The sequence below is a fragment of the Euwallacea fornicatus genome, chromosome 4 (assembly GCF_040115645.1).
Source record: "Euwallacea fornicatus isolate EFF26 chromosome 4, ASM4011564v1, whole genome shotgun sequence".
Lineage (NCBI taxonomy): Eukaryota > Metazoa > Arthropoda > Insecta > Coleoptera > Curculionidae > Euwallacea > Euwallacea fornicatus.
The window spans coordinates 4,631,101-4,647,696 of NC_089544.1; the positions used below are offsets into that span (position 1 = coordinate 4,631,101).

Below are 16,596 nucleotides of genomic sequence, written 5' to 3' on the forward strand. Positions count from 1 at the left end.
AGATTATCTGTTGACCGTGTTTTCAAACCTATTACTCTTAATTGGAAATTTTCTAGTTGAATACACGTAGTTTCTCTTATCTACCTCCAAATGTGCATTTACTGAAACATCCATATTTTAGGTAGTTATAGATTTTTGCATATTTTAATTAAGTAGGTAAATAATGATTAGTGTCGAAGATAAAGTAACCAGACAAAAGACCAAACAAGAGTTTTATACTTAATGGGCTCACAGTGTTATTTACTACAAATTGAAGTCAGTACCTTAGGTATTTGCAAATAGTTTTAATGTGCTCAAGATTACACTTACTTAGGTATAAGATCAATATATAATTTTCCTAGCTTAGCCCTAAGTTATGGGTATATGTACAGGGAGTCTCAAACTCACAAATACATACAGCTTTTGCAATTCTCTGAAAACACCTTGTGAAACGAAGGATAACAGTGATAAAACAGTTGTTGCCATTCTAGTTCTGTAGATACAACATATAAGAATAAATGGATTCTGATAAATTAATTGCCGTAGAAGAGAGCGGTATAATTCAAGTTAAATTTCTAATACGTAAATCGAAATTGCATATGTAAGTATCAAAGTGTTCTGAAGGTAGTTCAGATTGACATGCGTGTGATAAATTTTTTTACTACATAGAATTCTATATAATACGTGCGAAAGTGCCTTTACAGCTCTCGATTGCTGACCGAGTCGAGCTGATTGCTGATCGAATCGAGTGTTTCCCGCCGTTCGGTCGGCAATCGGCGCTTCGCGCTCTTAGGTCAACGAAATCAGCGTGCATTAAAGTATCATTTTCCGCATTTGACGGGTAAATAACTATTTGACACAAATTCATAAATAAGTTGACTTCAAAAATACTTATATAATATATTATATATATATATATATATATATATATATATATATATATGTGCTAATACAATCAGGATTATATGGCCTCAGAAATAGGCTACCGGAACTAATGAGACTAACCTAACTAATATGATAATTGGCTGATGAAGCGTACCTATCTTTGGTGCCCAAATAAAATTTTATGACTCTGTGTATACTTAGGACGAAATGCCGGCCACATACCGCGATTTCTCCTAGAAGTTTTGCAAAAGCTCCTTTGCGAATTCCTGAAAAGCAGCCAATAAACTAACAAAAGGACTAGACGAAATTGTTTTATGGCCCTGACTATAATGAGAGGACGTGACATATAATAAACACCCCTTAGCAGACAGGTATATTTTTCTAGGAAGAGAAAATATATGAAGATAATAGGTTGTGTAGAGGCATTTCTTTTCTTAAATCAGCCGAAACATATGTTTGGGATTATGTTTGTGTATACAAGAAAGGCTTGACCAAAGAAAAGGATATATTATTATCACAGATGTAGGTTTAGTGGAAATTTTCCATATTGCATTTCTATGATTTATGCATATTGTTATTGACACTCTTATTCAAACTCGGTTATAGCCAATCTGGATTATAAGAAATGGTCGCCTTTAACGAACTAAATATCAACAATGTACAAAGTGTCTATTTAATTAAGTGTTATTCTTGTTTGGATGTAAGGAACACATTTATAACGAACGATCAATTTTAGCGAACGCTTTTCGACGAAGAATTCGCAGGTCTGATTGGTCCTAACGAACTAATGCCTATTAAAAAACCATTCTGAAAAATTTATTAGACTAATTTTAGGATATTTTTTTGTTGGGATAATCTCAACACCGGGGAACCACAATGTATTGAATGGTAGTCGATTTTGTGCCGTTTTGGATAGTAAGAGGAACTCGTAGATCAAGATGACGAAGTAAACGTTTCGTTGTCAGAGTGCATTAAGCCGCATAATCTTTTTGATCTAGAAAAATATATCAAAATGGATAACGATTCGCTTACAACTGATTTTCAACAAATTTTATAGGTATATTGAAAGACATTCTCTCATTAAAAACCGAGTGCAAAATAAAATTACTGACTACTTTACAGTACAAAATATATAGTATGCTTGTAGGTAATGGTAAAATGATGTACTACATTGGTATTACGCATGGACAAATAAAACGGAAGTGTTCCCTTTTGCCTTTTTTCCCTTTTAACTGGTGTGTTAATCTTAACTATGTACATACAAAATTCAAAAAGAAATAATTTTTAACACATCAGAATTTTTAAGGCGAACATAATAGTATGTATATGTATGCACATATTAACTAGAATCGGATATAACGAACGCCCGGCTATAGCAAATAAAATATCTGGTCCTCTCGTGTTCTTTCTAACCGAGTTCATCTGTATTTACGTATCTTTTACTCTTTTTGTAGTGTTTGCAAAAATATCTATCGATGCAAATTAAGAATGTAAAGGAAGTAAGGAAAAAATAATCATCCGGCTCAGTTATTAATTATCTGAAGCAATTCGTAATATTTAATCAAATTTCTTAAAATCATCATTCGTAAAATTCCTAGAATAGTCGAGAGTTTGTCGGCATATGAGGCGAAGAGTAGAGTCCTGCATCTTGACAGGAAGACATTTTTAACAGTTTTTATAATTTTTTTTTGTTTTGATTTATTTTTATTTTAAGTTAAACAGTTGAACAAAATTAGGCTAAAAGCCAAATTACGTTGAAAGGGTTTCTTAATATTGATATACCCGCGATCCTTGCACAATCTACCGCGAAGGTCAATTTAAGGTGAATATAGCTAAAGGGATAACACATATGGCGCCTTCACATATACGTGACGTCTACATTCCAGACATTCCACTGCGAAGTCTTTAACGCCCGCTAAAGGGGATAACCTATTTAATAAAGAGATAGCTCTGAAGAAAGTCGGTTAATGTGTCACCGTAAGTAAGACAGAGTTTCAAAACGTCCAGACGAATGCTAGACAAGGAGGGAATATGTGTAAACCACAGAGAGAGAGATGAGATGATAATATTGGGGTTCTTCTTCCAGATGTCTCTTTCATTCATCTCATTATAACCTCAAAATATGTGTTTTGATTTTAATTCCGTTAGAAGACCGTTAACATTAAGTTATTTACAACTAAAACATATGAAGCCTAACTCAGGCATTTACTTTTTACTATGTGCTATATTGGAATCAATATTCCTTAATATCATAATAAACAATGTAGGTGACACTAAAGAAACACACTAAATTACTTTAAGGGAGTGGATGATCACCTCATTGTGTGCCGTGGAAGAAGTTACAAAACTCAAGAAATAGTGGTAAGTGAGTCTGTTATTGCATTTTTGGTTAGTATTGCGAGACAGATGTGAAAAATGCTGTTCTTGAAACATAGAATAACATTATTTAATGAGAGAACACTACTTTTAACATGAATGCCCAGTTTGATAAGAATTAAATTTCTGGAAAAATTGATTAGGAAACCATAAAAGGAAACAGGTAGGAGACCTTTTGCAAAACGAGGTACCTCTAGTCCTGGAGGACCGTCCTCTCGCTGTAAGGCAATTCTTTCAGTTTATGTAAGAAGGTTTTGCTTATTACCATCTACACTCAAACTCAATTATGGCAAACCTGGGTTGTAACGAACCGTCGCCTTGAACGAACTAAATGTCAAGAATGTACAAAGTGTCTATGTAATTACGTGTTATTCTTGTTCGGATATAACGAACACATTTATAACGAGTCGTGGGTTTTAACGAACGTTTTTCGAGAAAAAATACACAGGTCCAAACGGTTATAATGAACAAATGTCCATTAAAAAGATCATAGTAAAAAATTTATTAGACTAATTTTAGAATATTTTTTTCTCGGGATGATCTCCAAACCAGGGAATCCTCATGTATTGAATCGTAGTCAATTTTGCACGATGTCGAACTTCGTTAGCTGCATTTCATTAGTATGGGATGTTAAGACTTGAGTAATATACAAATCCGCCGATGCCTATTTGGCCTTGTATAAAATTAATGTGTATATATCTAGGTTTAGTTCACACCTCTAATTTACCATTCTTCAAGTGGACGCACTTATCGTCAGCCAAGGCCAACATAGGATATGTATGGACATATTAACTAGAATCGGATATAACAAACGCCCGACAAAATTTCTGGTATTCTCGTGTTTGTTATAATAGAGTTCGACTCGGTTATTAAATAAAAATAAAAAAATAAAAAAATAAATGTATAAAACTCAATTGGTTTATGCCAGACGCAACAACAGTGGCGCCAGTTATCTATCACCAATGATTTGTCATTTACAACTTTAGGCTGTAGTTTTTCTTCAGTATTGAAAATAAATCAAATTATTGTTTAACTACAGTATATACCAATATCGTTCGGTAAACATTTTCGTAGGAATGATCCATAAGACCATACTTCTGTCAGGAAAATGTAGAAGCTACGATAATAGGTGCATGCTTGCATTCACAGAACCGAATGCCAGGGGTTATTGGCCTTTAATTAGCATTTCAGTACTGTAGTGGTACAACACTCCGAAACTGAAATGGGTGGTTGAAACTCACTCTATTGATTCATGCCACTCAGCACGACTAACGCTAGTGGAATCGCTCGTATCGGTGAGCAATCGCTTCCAACGGATGCCACTTTTAACACACGACATTAGCTAGTTTGGAGAGGCCAATTCAAATCAAATAATTCAAATAATAATAAAAAATTAAGGTGGAAAACGCTTCACGGAGATCGAGTGGCGCTACTGGGTGGCGTGACTAGGTCATCCTAGCGTAGGAGCCCTTAATTTCATATCTACTTAGAATTAATATTTATTTGTTTAAGGCACTACATCCGGAACTACTTGAGTGTGCACATAAAATTTTAAACCAAGAGTGGATAAAAATGATTTGATTTGAGGATGCATTTGATTCGTGAATATTTTTTCGAAAATCAGTTAGAAACAGAACTAATAATTGCAATTTTGACTTAAATGATAAATTCACATAATACTTCACATTTATTAAATTTAAACAAAAAGGTCCCATACGGGGTGATCTAGAACTGTCTTGCATATTTTTCCAAAGTTTAAAGAAAATTTTCTTTTGCAAAATCATGTGTAAATTTCTCTAAAATTCAACAGCAAAAGTAATTACGTTGAGTTTCGATACGAGATCTAAACACCGTTACCCTCCAAATATTGCCTACTATAAACACATACTCATATTCTACGAATTAATTCCAATTTCGTTGTCTTTGTCATCAAGGCATTTTCTAATTCCCCGATAAACCTCATCTTTTACATGACTCAAAACACACACAAACTCCCATCAAACCCTTAAATCCCCTTCCCCCTCTTTTAATGTATGCATGCGAATGTGTATGTAGCTGGAAGCCGTGACAATTATTGATTGAGAAAATCTTCCTTCTTCCACTTACGTGAAGCGGGTAAAGACAAGGGCGAGAGGGGAGGGGTGGAAAGCGGGCGGTCATTAAAACTTTTGCCTTTTCTGAAAAGAAACGGACTCATTTTCTTCGGTCGATAAACAAAGAACGACGCAGGGATTAAAAGGGGAATATGTTATAACTTGAATGAATAATTGTGCTGAGGATGAGTTTAAAATCCAGCATCGGCTGCGTTTATATCGACGAAAGGCGTTACCAGGGCGGGATGGAAAGTATAGAATATTTTTCAATATTTTGTAAAGGTTGTTTATTTTTATATATCATGTGACCCAATTAAAAGCATCGACAATGTATATTGCTTTGAGCATTTACCTATTTTCAATCTCCATTAGATATTGATAGCAATCAGTTTACTGCTGCAATATCCACAAAATCAAATTTCCTTTTTTTACCGTCTTATTATTTATTATTTTTGGAAACCTAATAGCACTTCCGACCACGTTCTTTACCTATTTTTTTATCCTTTTCTTTAATATCCACTTCACTCTATTTTTTCTATGACGGACCTGCATTTTTTCTCATATATTAGTTTTTTGCGAAAATTTATGATGTCACACGTTTGAGAGCTATCAATAAGCGGTAATAACATTTTTCCAGTTTACTTTATGAACTATTGTTAAAAATTGTATAGTGGATATTATCATTTAAGCTTAGAAATGAGGTTTTCAATGTTTTTTGAATGTTTTCGAAAATATTGGGAATTATTTTAAATTTTCTTTTTAAATATGGCGTTTGTTTAGTTTTAATTTTCTACCTGCACCTTTATAAAAAAATTCTTTAATATTTGAATTTGAATATTTCAGTTCTACACGATAATTTTTTTTTCTCCCTGCTACTGATTTTTTGGTCATTGGTTGTGCTCCCAGTAGGTAATTTGAATTTCATTTACTTCTTTTAACATTATTATGTTTTATTAAAAACACGTATGGTGAGACCAACTTGCCAATATTCTTCATATATTTTATTTCTTTAGGTGCAATATATCAGAATGCTGTTAATTTAAACAAGCAGCTAATTTCCATGGAAACGCAGGTATTGGCCAAGTCGCTGCTGCGATTTCAGTCATTATAGAAATTATCTGGTTGGAAAATATATTATGATTTTTACAGTAAAATTTCTTTGAATTTATGAGATACAGGGTTACATTAAAACCTATTCTACTTTTGTGGAAATCTTATTTTGAAATTTCCATGGTGTCAGTAAAGAGACTCATGTTCAAGTCTTAATTGGCTTGAAAAATCAGTCAAACTGGTTGTTTTGATGAATTCCATAGCTATATATTGCAAAATCTATTTTTTTACAAACGTACGGTAAAGTTGTTTTATCATCACTCCAAGTCTACTACTAAGTACTATTAATTAAGTTAAATGTCTTTTTTTATGTATAGTGACGCATTTATTGTTGATGCAGTTCCATAAATCTTCCTTAGCTTTGTGTGTATCATGGTGTCGAATATACAAAGTCTCCTCCAGAGAAAAAGCCACATTCATTTAAATCTGGTGATCGCGGTGGCCAGTACTGAAATTAGTTATTTCCACGAGCTGGTGGTCAATTTGACAAAGATGGGTTTAAGAATTCCCGAATGTTTATGCTGAAATAAAGAGGTGCACTATCATGTATAAACCATATTTCGCGGCGTAATTGTAGTAAAGGCAAATCTTCCAGTTGTTCCAGGACCAACCAAATATCACCCAACAATACCTGCCCAGACGTTTATTTCAAATTCTCTTTGGTAATGATGAAATATTGTACCATGTGGATATTAATCCGATTATTCATAACTGTTGTCAAATTTGTAATGCCTCTCTTTGTAAAGCAAGCTTCAACCGGGTACAGAGTAGTCCTATGAAAACGAATCTTTTGATTTAGAATGAAATCACAAAAAGTCATCCTTGGCTCTCAGTCTTACCGTAACACTTCTTAAACTTCTTGAAAATATCCATAAAATTATTACTCCTTACAGTGCGATTGACCGTGGGCCATGGCACATTAACTTGCCAGGATATTCTTCAAGTATGTTAATTGCTTGATTGCCCATAATCATTTTTGAAACTTAAATAAACCATGTTTTGAGTGTGGTAAAATTATAGCACGATGCGTCTTGAACATGTTTGATACATTTTTCAGAGTTTCAGGTTTTCTGATATAACTAACGATAATAAACTCAAAAATGTGATATTTTCGACATTCACTTTGTCTAAAAAAATGTCTGCCTTCAGAAAGCTACAGTACTCTCCAACAAGTTCAAAATACTTTCACGTTTCATATAATATAGTGAAACTTAGTTTGAAGGGAACTAAAATTATAATATTTTCTAGTACGATTAGATATATTTTTAGGTTACTTTGTGTAGAATTTTTTGGTTTTGAAAAAAATAATCTATACAGGCATAAGTAAATAAATTGTAAAAAATTATAAATAATTGTCTATAAAGCACCTATATTCTATATATATTATTGGTATATGTATAATTCTTAGCTGCTTCCACAGTAACTAATATCGATGCTATTATTAACTTTGTCCTAGATATACAAAGGTATAAATATATTTGGTTTATGTCCATTTTTAAGACAAGTTGGCTTTTTCGTAGGGTTCACATGTAAAGTAACCAATGTGTTTGATTATATTATTGTGTGATATTGACTTTGTTACTCACAGAATTGACTGAAAATATTTCAAAATACTTAGAGGTGTTTATTTATTATCAAAGTTAATACAAAAATTTTAGAAACATTTTAAAGTAGTTAAAAACAATGCAAAATTGCAAAAGTTTTAAATTTAAATAAATCAATAATATCAAGGGTGATTTCCAACTTAAAAAATAGGGGAACCTTAGATGAATTTCCGAAATGTAGCCAAAAGTTAAAACTGATAAAATGATGGATCAAAAAATTGAAATGGTATCCATCCAGAATCTGTTCAAGAGTACAAGTCGCATTCAACAAGAGTTATATGTTTCAGTACCAGTAAGTGCCATGAAATGATTATTAAGAAGCGCTGGTTTATACGAGAGAAAATTGGCAAAGAAGCCTTTCATCTCAAAGAAAAATAGAAAAGCTAGATTGCGTTTTGCGAAAGAGCATGTCATGCATTGGTCAGATGAAAGATGAAAAACTGTCCCTTCCTCAGATGAAAGTTGATTCGAACTGTTCAAATCAGACGGAATTTGTTCGGTCAGAAGACCAATTAATAAACGGTTTAATCCGAAATATACTAAATGGACCGTTAAACATGGAGATGGCGGTATTATAGTTTGGGGGTGCTTCGGAGGGTTTGGCATGGATCCATTAGTAAAAATTGATGATTTTATGGATCGATATGTTTATAAAAATATTTTAGAAAGTCATATGCTGCCTTGGGAAGAAGAAAATATGAGCTTTCGGTGGATGCTCTTACACGCCAATGGCTCGCAGCATATCTCCAAATTAATTAAACTGTGCATAACTTTGATGTGATGATCTGGCCGACTCAAAGCCCCGATCTGAACACTATAGAGAACTTTTGAATATAAAATTGATAGAGGAATTCACATAAAAAAATAACAAATAAAGCGGATTTGTTCAATGAACTTCAAAATTTTTTGAACTCACTATCTGAAGATTATATTGAAATATTATTAAAGTCTATGAACAGCATATGTTGAGATGTAATTCAAAATAAAGGGTATTTTACTATACCAGCTACTAAACCAAAGATTTAATTGTAAGGGAAAATGCAAGAAATGTTTCAGTTGCTCTACTGTTGACCCATATTTTTTAGAATATTGTTTTTTGTTTACAGTTTAAAGACATTTAACAACTAAACATTAACATTAATGTATTTATTTTTTATTTTAATTAATAATTAATCTAATAGATACATATCAAAGTCATGTTTTCATAGAACAATCGAATTTAAAAAGTTGCTATACTTATGAGCGATAGCGTAGGTATATTTATCTTCAGATTTGGTCAAACTCACCTTGGACAAATATTGCGTGTCCCTCTTCTATGCATTTTAAAGCATACGGTCTTTTGTTTAATTATGAATTTTTAGCTGTACTTTAATTACAGTCACCATTCTCGAGTATCGCATTTCTGAGTATAAAACATAATAATTATGGCTTATATTAGATAATTACGGTGAACTTTCTAACGCTCACCGTGCAACAGTAACACGTGGTACCATACAACAAAATTTACTAAACACTTTTGATAACCTTGAATTTTCCTGCTATAAAACTTTCTTGAGACTTTTCACTAGTAATGCTGATGTATAAATGTCACAAATTGCTTTTGTTGAAAAAGTTCGGAATTTAGAAAAAAAAATACTGAAAAGAAATTCGAAACTCTAAGGGAACAAAGTTCATATGCATGGTACCTTTCACAATACCTTATGTCGGTTGTACGTTCCTAGCATGGTAATTACTGCAGACAAGACAAGCATGTGAAATACTGATATTTGGAATGCGAGGGTATTTCCAACGTTTTACGTCCTGATTTTAACCCTTTTATTCGCCCAACTGGACAAAATACCGAAAACACTTTCCCATCACGCTTTTTTTTGTTGAATCGAACAATAATTGGATGTTGAAAATTACTACCAAATGAAACTTCTGTGTGTCGGTGAGACTGTTACGGTAAACCATTGTGTGAATTATGCAAAGATTGAGAAATTAACAAAAGGTCTCGGTGTGGGATGCATGATTGTGGATTTTATGCGTGATGTAAATTTGTGGGGCACATTCGTCGGGTAGTTGAGAGAAAGGTCGTTTATCTTGTAAAAGACCTCTGAGAAGTCATTGATCGATGATGAAAAAAGCTAATGTAGTCCGTTTATATTAATTTTCCCGAAGGGAAAAATTACTATTTCAAGTAGGCAGGGATTCATCAAGTCAACTTAAAAACGATTTTACTTGAAAAATAGATGCCTGACTTGATGTCAAGCTTTTTAAAACAGCTTGAAGCTTGAGGGAAATTTAAAGACCCATTTCATAGGGTAATGCAGTGCATTAGATGCAGGCCGAGTTCTAATATCTCACAAACAAATTCTTTCGTTAAGGTTCAAATTAAAAGTATTCAATTGTTGCAGGCATACTTTAGAAGCAAAAAAATTGTTACCCATTCATGCATTTGCTGTGTGTGCCCGGATAGGTGAAACGACTTTTGCAAAAGATAAAAACTTTTCGATTTAAATTTTCATTTTTTTTGGTTCAACCCTGTTTGGTTATAGACTAACTTCTAACATAATTTCACTATTAGGAAATCGAATAAATCTTCGAAATTTTCAAAAAATCTTTTCCTTATCAGTGAAGAAGAATTTTTATGCAAGTACTTCAAAATGAGTTTCCCGTATTTATTTTTCTTTGAATACTTCTCTGCATAATTTTCTCTATAAATCAGTTTTCCATAAAATTGGGAAATTTCGTCTTAAAAAATTCAAGTGTGTTTGGATGCGTTTTTTCATTTCAGGTTTTTTCCTCGAGGTCTCCTCAACAGAAGTTTTCACATTTTTTTTACATTTAGAAGAAAAATAAAATGAAAATTCGTAATTTATACTATTTGGATCTAAATATTTCCGAAAAATAACATAGATATTTTAATGCGGCCTGAAATATATTAAGACCTATTGTTCAGTTTAGGTAAAGGTAGGATGATTTGCAGTGGTTTAGAAAACCAACAAAATACACAATAATTTTCCTGCAGCCCACTTTTTTTCAAAACAATTTTTTCTCTTCATTCTATTTATTCCATTCTATGCCGTGGAAAAAGTAACAGCCATCGGAGTTTTTCGCAAAAATCATATTGTTTCATAAATAATTATACGTCTACTTCAAACCGCCTTTAAATATCTTTTTAATTTTTTTAATGCGTTTCAAAGCTCCAACGATTGTTTTATAATAATTTATTTTTCAAATAATCCATTTATTCTTCATACTAGATTTTTCAAGTACGAGGATAGTTCCAGAAATACCCGACTTGACATATAGATGGTTATTTTTTTGTTAAGAATTTGCCTATATTAAAGACTTAGCTTTAAAAAGCTTTTTTCTAAAGTTTGAGGGTGCTATGTTCATTTGTGTTTTTTTGGAGTTGTTTTTAGTGAATGCTTTGACATATTTTGTGAACATGGAAAAAAATGGTTATCGATATGTGATTCAATTCTTTTATTGGAAAAATAGCGTCGTAAGGATATTTCAAGGAAGTAATTGACAAAGTTTCACACCAATAAATCCAAGTTTTTGTATAGATTTATGACGATGGATGAAACATGAGTCTATCATGACAAAATTGAGACGAAACAGCAGTCAAAACAACAGACTCAAAGGGGAGACTTCGCTTCAAAAAAATCGAATACCGTTCTATCTGCAAGAAAGGTGATGGTGTCAGTTTTTGTGTACCTGGGATTATTTTTATTAAGTATCTCCCTAAACCAAAAACAATAAATATTATTCAAATTCATTGCAGCGCTTGAGCGAAGAATTTAGGAAAAAGCGACCGCATTTGGTGAAAAACAAAATTTAGTTTAACGAAGACAACGCACCGGTCCACACTTCTGTCATTGCGATGGCCAAAATCAATAAACTCTGTTTCGAACTTTTTCTTCACCCCCCTATTCACCAGATTTAGCCTCTTCAGATTATTTCCTATTTCGAAACTTGAAACAATGGCTCGATGCAAAGACATTTACCATTAATGAAGAGGTAGAGTTCGAAGTTGATGCCTATTTTGAAACATTCGAAGCTTCTCACTAGCAAATAGAAGCCATAGAAATCGATGGAGAAAGTAAAATCTCTATTTCAGTTTTTTTCCTTTAAGTGTTAAATCGGGTACTTCTGGGACTATCCTCGTAACGTGAAACTGTATGAAATTTAAAATTTTATCAAGCGTTCAATTCCTAATATCACTTAATGGTCACACAATTCCAAAGCGGAAAGTTCATTATAGTCAAACTTATTACTTATTGATGCATATCCTTTGCCTATTGATAGTTACCCCTCTTTCCTGTCTTCGAGAGAGTAATGACTGCTCAGAAGCTAAATCACAAGTTCCCTTAAAAATTGTGTAAATCAAATGCAAACACATACGCAGAAAAAATAACTAAGAAATTGGTAAAGTCATTGCTGAATTTGTCATCTTAAATCTTCAATCCTTTCGCTACAATCGATATGGAAGCAATAGATAAAAAAATGTCAGCAGCGAATTATATCGATTCCTTCCTTTAGCATTGTCTGTTGCAAGTCTTAATTTACATGACAAAAGTATGCAATATGTATATGAGAAGACGTACCGTATGCCACGACTGTTTGCGTGATTTAACGAAATTTATATGCTTTAATCAATAAAGAGAATCGTGTGGCCATCAAAAGCAGGTAGATGAAAAGTCCTCGCTGCATGGAAAAAATAATTTAAAGAAAACTACATAGTTTAATCTTTATTTTAAATTAATCGGATGTAAAATCGGGTCAATGGGAAACGGAAATTTTCTTAGTACCATCGCAGGAAACGTTAGAAATCCTTCTACTGACATTTAGTGCCCTTCTTCATTAATAACACTACATACGTTTAATCTATGAAGCTTTCCTGCTTTGTACTTGCACTTATACTTTTGGATCGGCCCACGGTAAACAATACAGACTGATTATTATTCGTGGGGCAACTTTCGCTTTTGTAGTGGAACAAACATACATTACCCTCCCGCAATTAAACATGTTTGTTGACAGGCTAAGACGTCGCTAAGTCTTCTGCTGATTAATTAATAAAGCATATGCAAGCAAAACCATCCGACAAAATCCTTTGAAATCTAAACTCTTTAAGACAGTGTGTTGTGCTTTGATGTTCCATCTGTAATAAATTGTTAAACGCTGTTCTCAGAAAGAAGGTTTTTTCTAAGCGAAATGATTTTTTAATTTTGATAAATAAAATTCCAGTTTTTGCAACCAAAATCAGTGACCAAGAGAATTTCATTTCGTAACTAGTCACATAATGAAACCAAGTTCCCTCGCGTCGAAACTAATTTAAGGTATATTTTTGTAATGTCAACGTTATTACCGCACTACTTCCAAGATAAGAATGGCTTACCAATGATGTCGAAATCCATATAAGATAGAGCAAAAAGTGGAAAAGTTTCATTTCATTGAGTCATCGTATAATGGGAATAAAATGGCATTGAAGTATTGAAAATCTATTTCACTTGCATTTCAATGGACTTAGGAAAAAATTAAATACACTCCTGCAGAGTGCATCATTATCTTCGACAGAGTGAATGGAACATCCAGATAAACAAAGAATAAACGATACTGATAAACATGTTCAATCTATAATGCTCATATGAAAGTGCAATAGTGCAGTAAATAGTATAATTAAAGTCTGTTCCAATTATGGTTTATTGCAATAAGAAGGTTTGAAAAGCTATATTAGTTCATACTTGCCATCGTTTTACAAGGCCGGTTTCTGTTGATTTAAAGTGTTACCACCTATGTAATTATATTGTAGAATGAACGTTGTTATGTGAATATGGAAAGTTCACATATTTAATACATAAATATTCGGAGTACACCAGCTAAACTTGTACATCCATTACGAATGTCCTTCCTGAACTAATTTTTCGTTTCAATTAGTAATCACATTTTACCTGATGATAATACAACTTTTTTTTGTAGAGTATTAGAAAATCTGCTTTCAGATATGTAGACTTGGCCAAAAGGCAGTTTTGTTGGCCCATGTAGTGTGTTTCAGTAGACCTGAACTACCCTCAATTAGCGTAAAGTAACTTGTAATCCGGCTCTGTCTCTGTACATTTCTGTGGGACAGCAATGGTAAACGGCAAAGTTACTAAATATGACGAAAAGCAGGTAAAGAAAGAACGGATGGACCACATGCCAATACCCTTAATTTCATAACAGTTACCGCTATTCAAGGTAGATATGGTTAATGCTTTTATGACACTGTGTTATGTTTTATGGTGGCAAATACCGACAGAGGTTGTATATGACAAGTAGAGGGTATTGTTACAAAGTACCATCTCCTTTGGATAGAGAACTTTTTGTCAAATAACAATAAAACTGCAGTTACGCTGTTTCTGTGGGAACGACCTTCATGTTACTTTTTCGGCACCTTTGCACGAACGTTATATAACATACATAAATTTTTTTGAGTTGAAAATTACTTTGCGTAAATATCATGGACTGATGTACTAATATTTACATCCAATTTACTAGGTGTTTACTCAAGGAGTGTAGAAAGTGATATTTTACCGCACGGTGGTTGCAGTGAATCGCACGACAGAAAACGGCTTTACACTTACTCGTGCGATAAATTGTTTTACTGTACGAATGTAAACATAATAGATGTAAAAGTATCAGTAAAAAAGTCTGATATTAACCATAATTCTCCAATGTGCTGAATAAACCAGTACGCGGCACTCCAATAACATTGCTATTTGCATCCATCGCTAGGGAGTCATTAAATATTAACTAATTAGCTTATTACTCCTACCAGGGGTAGAGTTATGGATGTTAATTTTTAAAAAAGTTGTGTAAATTTCGCAATACCTTCTCATTTCTGAATATTGTTGGAAAACAGGTGGCATATATCAAAATATGCAAAAGGCATGAGGAGCTTATAAATGCAACATATGCTTCCAAACATTACTAAGAATCGAAATTTTCGATCTGGCTTGGTTTGGGGCGGTAAAAGAGCACCCCACTCCTTAAAAATATCACCCAGTAGATTTTCAAATTCTAATTAAAAACATTTTAAAACTTTGACGCCTTCTATATATATTCAAATAATTTTTATTTACAAACTTGTCTTACTCTGCAATTTTCTTCCACTTACTGATTAGGTCCAGAATAAAATTCAAATATCGCGTATAAAGCGGAAAATTTTATTGAACTATCTTCTAATCACATAAACAAGAATATTGTTTATGTGATCTTGTACATATATTTTTTTTATCATTCAAGCCGCTAATGCTAATTTTTTTTGTTTATATGTATGTCAGCTTGGACGTTGTGATAATAGGCCCACATTTAAAAAAAACTTTCTGACGATTCAGAATTCTGAAATTCTGAGTAGCAGATTTCAAAATTATGGGAAATCCTAGTGTGACACATTGTTGTGACTGTGACAAAAATAGCAATGACTCTAGGTGGAAATACAGCGTAGTGGCTATATTTCGGGACGTGGAATGAACGATATTTTCCATTGTTAAACCTTCAATTTCATTAGAAGATCGGATGTTTTCGCGTCCTTATGGGAAAGGTATATTTTTACGACAGTTAATTCAGTGGAAATAAACGCTGCTTTTTAAGTGTGACGTAATGAAAATATCATTTTTTCTACCACCATGTAAAAAAAGATAGTTTTCGTCATATTTTACTTCATCGAAATTGCTACAACCGTCATCACCTCACAATTTTTACATAAATAACTATTTGGCCCGTATAAGTCTATTATTTCCATTAACTTACCGATGCAATCCTCAATAATTATCATGTATAAAGATAGTCCCAGAAGTATCCGACTTTCCGTATAAATGGTGATTTTTTTGTTAAAAATGTGTCTATATTACAAAGTCCTAACCTTAAAAGGCTTTTTTCTAAAGTTCGAGGGTGCAACGTTGATTTGTATTTGTTTTAGAGTCGTTTTTATTGAACGCTTTTAGAGATTTTGCGGACATGGAAAAAATTGGTTATCAATACGTGATTCGATATTTTCATTTGAAAGGTCTTAGTTCATCCAACATGAAAATCAAATTAGATTTTACTCTGGGGGAAACTATAAAATATTGAGAGGCAAGTTCAACGCCTGTCGGTGGTCCAACCACCGACTCTCCCGATTTGACCACTCCAAATATTGTGGTAAAAATTCACAAAATTGTACGGGAAGATAGTCTTTTTAAAAAGTAATGTATATCGTATTTTGTCCTAACAAGTGGAGATGAGAATGCTGTCTTCAAGATGGGTGTCGTGATTACTCATCACAATCGAACAAAAATAGGACCGTGAGGAGGTTTCAAGGGAGTGATTGATAAAGTTTCGCTGCAATAATGTTAAATTTTTGCGTCGATTCATAACCATGGATGGAACATTGGCCCATCATTTCACATTTGAGACGAAAGAGCAGTCAAAACAATGGAGTCAAACGGGAGAATCGGCTTCAAAGAAGACGAAAACCGTTCCATCTACAGGAAACAGGCACGTGGGATAATTTTTATTGACCAGCTCCCTAAAGGAATAAC

The 16,596-nt window shown here is 33.1% G+C and overlaps 1 protein-coding gene and 1 long non-coding RNA gene across 2 annotated transcripts in view; one reads left to right on the top strand and one right to left on the bottom strand.

Moving 5' to 3' along the window:
• Nucleotides 1-16,596, bottom strand: part of lov (jim lovell) — a 127,445-nt gene that overhangs the window by 25,050 nt on the left and 85,799 nt on the right. The gene's annotated exons all lie outside the window — the stretch shown is intronic.
• LOC136338985 (uncharacterized) overlaps nt 2,981-16,596 on the top strand; it is a 206,354-nt gene continuing 192,738 nt past the window's right edge. The window contains exon 1 of the long non-coding RNA XR_010732048.1: nt 2,981-3,225. This is a non-coding gene — a long non-coding RNA (uncharacterized lncRNA). The remainder of the gene's footprint in view (nt 3,226-16,596) is intronic.